Source organism: Poecilia mexicana, unplaced genomic scaffold, assembly GCF_051168715.1.
Source record: "Poecilia mexicana isolate PSO_F unplaced genomic scaffold, ASM5116871v1 scaffold_8, whole genome shotgun sequence".
Taxonomy (NCBI): domain Eukaryota; kingdom Metazoa; phylum Chordata; class Actinopteri; order Cyprinodontiformes; family Poeciliidae; genus Poecilia; species Poecilia mexicana.
In genome coordinates, this window is record NW_028263377.1 from 1,771,915 (window position 1) to 1,780,496 (window position 8,582).

Here is an 8,582-nt window from a genome sequence, read left to right on the forward strand (position 1 = left end):
CCTCCAGGAGAAGAACCTCCTCCAGGTTCACTTCCTCCAGATTCCAATCCTCCAGGCTCACCTCCTCCAGGTTCACTTCCTCCAGATTCCAATCCTCCAGGCTCACCTCCTCCAGGAGAAGAACCTCCTCCAGGTTCACTTCCTCCAGATTCCAATCCTCCAGGCTCACCTCCTCCAGGAGAAGAACCTCCTCCAGGTTCACTTCCTCCAGATTCCAATCCTCCAGGCTCACCTCCTCCAGGAGAAGAACCTTCTCCAGGTTCACTTCCTCCAGATTCCAATCCTCCAGGCTCACCTCCTCCAGGAGAAGAACCTCCTCCAGGTTCACCTCCTTCCAACGATTCACTTTACTCAAAAAATGTCTCATCTTCTGAGGTGGAGAGTTGATAAAAACTGTACTCAAGTAAGAGTAGAACTACTGTAACATTTATTTTTACCAGAGTTGGGGAGTAACTAGTTGCATTTACATGAGTGACTTTTTTTTTAAAGGTACTATTAGTATTTTTACTACACTGTACTTTCACTTTTACTTGAGTACTTTTACTATGGAGCATTTCTACTCTCACTTGAGTAAAATCTTTGGATTTTCTACCCACTGAATGAAAAACAAACATGTTTTAACCAAAAATTCACCAGGCACAGACACACACCTGCAGTTTTTGTTAAAGTTTCATAACTTTTTTATTGAAAGAAACTAATTTGGGAAACTTTCATTTTGCCTGATTTAGTTATTTTTTGTTACTTATTTAAATTAATGTAATTTTGGTCCTTAAAATACCAAAAATTTCCACTTTATTCAAAACTGTTTGTGTATATTTTGGTCAGCCTGGTGATGTAATTTTTAAATATTAAATGATTGATAATTTGATCTGTTTTTCAGTAGACCTTTCACCAAATACTTTTTACTCTTATTTGAGTAAAAGTAAAAAGTAGAAATTATTCAAGTAGGAGTAAAAAGTATTTGGTGAAAGGTCTACTCAAGTACTGAATAATTGATAAAATTATCAATCATTTAATATTTAAAAATTATATAATCAGACGGACCAAAATATAAAGTTAAGTGGAAATTTTGTTAAGGGCAAAATAACAAAATCAGGCAAAAGAAAATTTATAGCAACAATAATAATGATGATATTGATACTAATAACGCTATAATTACAACAAAAACAGATGTCTTCCTTATACAGAAGTTTGAATTGTTTAATGTTTAGACATTGCCTTCAATCCAGAGTCAAACTCTTCCATAGTTTCACTCCACAGAGTGAAACGCAAAAGCTTACTTTGATTTTACAAGCTTTAAATTTATATTTCCCTCCAACATTATAAACTCCTTCTTCTTCTTTTGAAAACAACTTTTGAATATTTTCTGGCAGTTGCTCGTTTTGTGCTGCACACTGTTTGTGAATCCACCAAGTCAGTAAGTTTTAATACTTATCAAATGCATTAGAAAAGGAGAAGTTGGTGGATTTGTGCCCCTGCTGTAGTGTCTGAAACCGCTTAAATGTGGTTATCCTGTTCTTAGAGGATCCACTTACACATGCAGGGATTACAGTGAACAAAAGACAAAAGGCCGAGTCACAGCGCTGACAACGGTCTCACCGCTGAGCAGGTGTTATGCAGGTTTAGTGACTGTTGTCGCATAGCAAAGGGAATTACTGCTCAGCCGAATGTAAGGAAACGACGGTTCTGCTCCTTCACAGGGATGAGAAACGTCGAGTTTAAGTTAATTACAAGTCTCATTAAAGAGCTGCTAAAGTTCAAATTTTAATAGAGTTTGATAAAAATGCATATTCTGAGTGTTTCAATACCTGGAGGTGTACGGAGCTACATTTGGGCCATAAAGTTTGTAAAAAAAAGACTGAAAAAAACTGAACAAGAAAAGATTTGAAACACACAAAAAAATTGAAACCAAAGAAAATAACTGAAGCAGAAAAAATTATTTGAAACTGAAAAAAATACTTGAAACTTAAAAATTACTTAGAAACAAAAAGTTTCAAACTGAAGAATTATTTTGAAGCAACATATTTGAAACTGAAAAAAGAAAGAAATTGAAAAAATATCTTAAAACTAAAATATTTCAAACTGAAATTTGAATTTTGAAAAAATTAATTTGAAACTGGAAAAAAAATATTTGAAATTGAAAAAAAAAGTTTTAAAACTGAAGAAAATCAAACTGAAATATTATTTTGAAACTGAAAAAGGTTTCCTGCAGTCCCGATCATTGTCCTCCTGTTGTGCACCATTGCTGCTAGCTGTGGAATACCCCCTCAGCATTATACTGCCTCCACCATACTTCATAGTTTGTGCAGTGTTCTCTTCATTTCTGTCAAGAGGGAATCTGAATCTAAAGCATCAGTTTTACCACACTAGTATTGATCTGATACCGACTTTGTATCAATGTTATTGATATTTTGGATTGATCCACCCAACTTTACTCTAAAATTGAGGCCTTTTTGTTTCTTGTCATTTAGAGCAACGGAAAGCAGAAATGCTTTAAATTAGAAATTTGATTTTAGAACTTAAATTTCATACATTAGTAACTGACATAAGTATTAATTATGCAAAGTCTTTCCATCTCCGCACGACATTTATCAGTTTCAGCATCACCTAAAATAAAAATCCACTCTGGCAGTAAATTAGAAGTTTTTGTTCATGACATTGTGTTGAATTTCTTAATAAATTACCTATTAAAATGTTACATTTTAATGCTCCACTTTGTTCCTTTTTCATTTTTCCCCGTTTACTGAGTGAAACTTGGAGCCAGCTGGACTAAGTGAGGGCAGAGAATCAGTAAATCTTCTTCTTTTCTTCTCTTTCTCCCTCTTTCTTTGTAACTATTGTTCAACTCTCCTGTTTAACAGATGTTTTATAAAGCTCACCAGTCATTCCTAAATTACTTATCAATAGTGGAAATTTGTATTGACAAGAGCCTGTCAGAACGGGACCTTTGTAGTTGTCAGTTATCTCAAAGAGAATTCCCCCTCGGACACCGACTGGATCGATCGGCACGCACAGGACAATTGGGAGGATTTTTTCTTTCTTTTATTTTGCACGAGGATGTGGACAAACAGACAGCGGATCTTTAGGGGGATCGATGGGGACCGCTGGCCTTTGACCTGAGGGAGACGGGGGATGGCGGCAGCAGTTGGACTTGGATCACGCTGTGAAGCCTTGACACACTCTGGGCTTAGAGTGACCCGACTGCAAACACAACAAAGCTCAAAAATACACAAAGAGGCGACTCCGGTTCGGATGGAGCAGCTATATGACACCGAAAGGTAAAAGTTTTAAACTTCCAATCAATTAGCAGGATTTAAATTAGGAGGAGGCAGTTTTATTTCCTTACCAACCAATTATCCTCCTATGATCTCTTTTTCTGCAACACCGGTGGATCAATACCAGTAAAGATTAGACTGTTAATTGGAAGAGAGAACGAGGGATTAAAGATGGACGGAGAAGGTCAGACAGCAGCGGGTGACCCGGGGGTCAAGAGCGTCCAATATGTTGGGGTGCAGGTGTGAATACAGAGGAATAAATAAAACCTTTTCTAGACGTGAAATATCCTTTTCTTTTCATTTTATTTTTTGTTTTCATTCTTTACATGTTTCATTCCACGTCTTTTGTAGAAAGTTTTTTAGCTTAATCTCAAAATTGTTTTTTTTTTCTTTTTCACACCAAACACAATATGATAAACAACTGAGGTAAAGTTAGCCTTCCTGTGTTACTGGATTCTAGTATAGAACGGACCAAACTGCGTCATCAACCCAGCAGGTGGAAAAATGGCGACCATCGTGGATGAAAAATATGAAAAAAGATATTTTTTGAAGTAATTATGAGGTTTTTTTTTTTAGGTAATAGGAAAAGTACAACATATTTAGACCAGCATCTTTAGCTAACCTTGTAAACCCTTTGGACGCGACTCCGCCATGACATACGTCAAAATAACCAATGCGCTCCTTAAAGCTATTCTAAAAGCAGACATCTGTAACCTAATATCGCTTCTATTTAGTTGATTTCACTTTAAACATGCTCATAGGGTGCTGTACTAACAGATAAGGATGCAAACCAAACGTGTCATTTTATTTTATAACTTTTAATGAGGAGGGATTGCGGCGATGGACAGCAGCCTTCAATCATAACTGTCAGCCCTTTTGTTAACCGTGGATTAAAGCGAACACTTTTTACAAGGTAAGAAGATTGACGTTCATATACTTTATAAGTTAGTATTATTAGAAAGATATCAATTATCTCATTATGGAGACAGTATACCACACCGTCATGTAGCCTAGCATGTATGGAAAAAAAAAACTGCTTACCTTCTCCTCTTTTGTACGTTTTTAATCCTGTTCCTGCGTTACAGGAAACGCTGTTTATGACATAGTGATATAATAAATCATGTGGCGTGAATTCAGGTAAAGTCGGTAATTTGATCAACCCGTCAGGAGGGAGGATGTATGTATTGGTTTCTAAGCTAGCTGTTTCCAAATTCTGTAAATACCACCGACTATGAGCCCCAATCAGGTGTGTTACGTTCACATACAAATTAGCTTGACTGGAACAAGTAAAAACCATCAATAAACTAGAAAAAACAACAACTTTGGAAAACAACTTCAGTTGGTCTGTTCCATACTCCCGCCCCTCACTTCCGACATCCGTCATGGCGCCTGGAATAATTAAGTGATGTAGTTGCAAAGGGTCAATAGTTATAGTAACGATGAATCAGTCCTTCACTAGTTCTCCATTAGCCTGCTCAGGAGATTAAGTATTTTCCTTCTTTGGCTCTTCATCTGCTAGCATGGGGTCATTTCAGGGCCCCGCGCCCCCCTGTTAGCCCCACTTGTTAAAGGTGATCACAGGGAGACACAGAGAGAGGCAACTGATCGAATTTGATAATGAAGACGACCCTCTAAGCCGCTTTGCTCCACATGTTTAAAATCTCTGGTGAGCACTAGGAAGGCCCCCTCCCTGTCACTGCAACATTGTGTAGGTATTGATCCCCGTTAACCAGCTCCATTAATACCTGGGGTCTGCGGCCCGGCTGGGGGAAATGCATCCTGACATGTGACTGGAGCGGCTTAACAGGCAAACAGGCCAAAGAAAAGATGGGACTCTCCAGTTTAGCATTTCTCTCTTCGTTTTTTTCTTGTTCTTGTCAATTTCTGCATCTGCTGAAGGAAAGGAGAGTTTAAAGTCGCTGCACCTGCCGTTGAGGAGACACTGCAGCAGCTGTCGCACTGTCACAAACTATTTGTGCTGCAGAGCAGGAAGAGGAATTCCCAGATATGGACTGGAAGCAGCATCTCAGACAGCTGCACAAAGAACAAGTAGAAGTTCAAGTTCAGACACAAACTTTGAGCAAAAGCACAACGGCCTAAAAAAAAGTTTAAATGTCGTTACTCTATTTTTACAACTTTCCCTTTTCAGTTGTGCTCAGACTTGTAGTGCAGAACAGTTTTATTAATTTCCAAAGCTGAAAATGCAACCAAAAGCTTCAGGAGAGGGATGATGCACTGCAAAAACACAAAGGTATTTCTAGTGCAAATGTCTTTGTATCCTTTAAAAACACAAAACAAAAGTTTTGTGTTTTTAAAAATACAAAACAAAAGTTTTGTGTTTTTATAAGTTATTATACTTTTCAGCAAAGTATAATAACTTCTTGATATTGTTAAAAAAAAGTATAAGTTTCACTCATAACAAGACATTTTTCCCATAAGTGGAAAAGTCTGCCAGTGAAAATACTATTTTTTTCCAGTACGATTTAAAAAAGTATTCTGTATAACTAAGTACTGAGTACTGCTTCATCAGATTTAATTTGTAAAATGATGTAAATGTAGACAAAATATAAAATTATATTAGAAATATTGTTTAAGTATATTAATCCAATATTTTTAAAATTATTTCTGTTAATACAATATTATTAATACATAAAAAGATGTAAATAAACTAATAATTCAGTTCCTTTGTGAAATAAAAAAATATTTTATTACCTAAAATGCAATAACACTAATTCCTTTAAGGCAGAGGTGTCAAACTCAATTTCACTGAGGGCCACTTCAGCATATTGGCCCCCCTCAACGGCCCACATTGACGGTACAAATCAGGAGTGCATCCCTGCTAAAACACCCCAGACAAAAGGTTGACTTCCCTCATTCAGTTCTGTAGAGGCTTATAATGAGTCAACGGTCCAGGTGTGTTAGAGAGGGAATGCATCTAAAGCTGCAGATGGTAGCTCTGGAAAACTAGACTTGGGCACCCCTAGCATAAATGTATAAAAATACAATGTTAAAAATAAATTAAACACCACCTCATATTGTTAAATAACTGATTTTATGTATTGATGTTTTAAATATTACATTTGAGTTTCCATGGATGTAAAATTACTGCTCAGTTTAAAAATTACAATATTTAAATCAGTGTTTAAAAGTAAGCAAACAAATAATAAAAACAAGTCACATTGGCAGACATTATAGACTTTATGCAAAGATTTAGTCTCAGAGGCAACTGAAATTTAATTTAAAAATCCTTTCTGAATATCATCTCATGGTCTCTGAACTAAATGTGTCTTTCTGACCGGGAGCTGACAGCGTGTTGAAGAGTTATGGACCGGACGCTTTGGAGCGTCTGGTTAGGAAGCGCATTACAAACCTTTGGTTGAAATGTAGTTTGTAGTCAATTCGTGCTCAAAACGTATTTTAAGTCAATCATCAGCCTATAAAATGCTGGGGGCCCACATGTGGCCCGCGGGCCTTGAGTTTGACACATGTGCATTACAACATAGAACTGCCGATTGGTAATTGAAGTAAAGTTGCTTCGATTTCAAAGAAGCCTACACTGAAGTCGATTGGCAAATGAACCATTACGAAAGAGGAAGGCTCTTATTGTCTCACTGCACCCCAAGAGATGCATAACCTACAAAAGCTGTTTCTGTCTGGTTTTGAACCAGAGACCTTCTGCATGTAAAGCAAACATGATAACCACTACACTACAGGAACTGAACTTCTCTGCTTTGTTTCAGTTTGAGGTTCCAAAGTTGATGATGTGAGATGCAACGCATGAAAATTTCAACCGAGGCTTGCACTCAGATGCCTGGATTCAGAGTACAGACCATGACACCACAGAACCCTTGTTGACCTTTAGTAAACACCTGTGATGAATAGAACATGCAAAAGCTGTTTCTGTCTGGTTTCGAACCAGAGACCTTTTGCGTGTAAAGCAAACGTGATAACCACTACACTACAGAAACTCATGCTCTTTGCAGTGTTCCTGGTAGATGATCCACATTTTGTTAGAGACTAATGTCAACGATGGGCATGAAACAATGTCAAATACTTACAGATCCTCTCAGAGAGCACAGTAACTTGGTGAACAAACTGTCACTTATACTTGTGCCTAATTTCACATTACAGTCCATAAACTAAGCCTGGGATCAAAAAATTTTATTGAAATTGTCATTAGCAGAGACAAATGGTTCTACAGAGACTTGGCTAAACGGCTAAAAAATAAAATCAATACTTACAAATAAAAGATGGTTCAAAAATAAAATCAACACATTAAAATAAAAAATATCTCTGAAATACAATCAACACTTGAAAATTAAAAATGGTTCAAAAATAATATCAACAAAATACAAAATCTCTGGAAAATAAAATATTATGTATGTTGTTTTAAAAAACATTAGAATATTAGCACTTTTATCAAATCTTCATTGTGGTAAGATCATGTAAGTTCTTCTTAAATCCATGGAAACTCAACCATTTGTAAGGTAGGTGAGTTAGCTCAGCAGGTTAGAGCACCGTGCTGGTAATGCTGAGGTCATCGGTTCAAACCCCATGTGGGGCAATTCATGTGTAAGGTCTTTCAGACAATCAACACTTAAAAATAAATAAGGGTTCAAAAATAAAATCAACACTATACAATAAATAAGGTTTCAAAAATAAAATCAATACTTAAAAATGGTTCAAAAATAAAATCAACACTTCAAAATAAACAAGGTTTCAATAAAATCAATACTTCAAAATAAATAAGGGTTCAAAAATCAAATCAACACTTTACAAATAAAAGATGGTTCAAAAATAAAATCAACAGTTCTGTCTGTTCAGTCCATAATCTATGCCTGGGATCAAAAAATGTATTGAAGATGTCTTTTTTTTTTTTTTTTTTAGTCATGGCTAAAAAATAAAATCAATACTTACAAATAAAAAATGGTTAGGAAGCGCATTACAAACCTACGGAAGCGCATTGCTATCACGCAGGAAAAAAAAAATTTCGAGCGCTATCACGTTATAACGTGATACGTATCTCGTTAAAACGTGATAGTATCTCGTTAAAACGTGATACGTATGTCGTTAAAACGTGATACGTATCTCGTTAAAACGTGATACGTATGTCGTTAAAACGTGATAGTTATCTCGTTAAAACGTGATACGTATGTCGTTAAAACGTGATACGTATGTCGTTAAAACGTGATAGTTATCTCGTTAAAACGTGATACGTATGTCGTTAAAACGTGATACGTATGTCGTTAAAACGTGATAGTTATCTCGTTAAAACGTGATACGTATGTCGTTAAAACGTGATACGTA

The 8,582-nt window shown here is 36.3% G+C and overlaps 1 non-coding gene across 1 annotated transcript; it reads right to left on the bottom strand.

Annotated features, from left to right (window-relative positions):
* Nucleotides 1-7,170: 7,170 nt before the first annotated feature.
* Nucleotides 7,171-7,243, bottom strand: trnav-uac (transfer RNA valine (anticodon UAC)). The gene has a single exon. It is a non-coding gene; the product is annotated as a tRNA-Val (tRNA).
* Between the last annotated feature and the right edge of the window lie 1,339 nt (nt 7,244-8,582).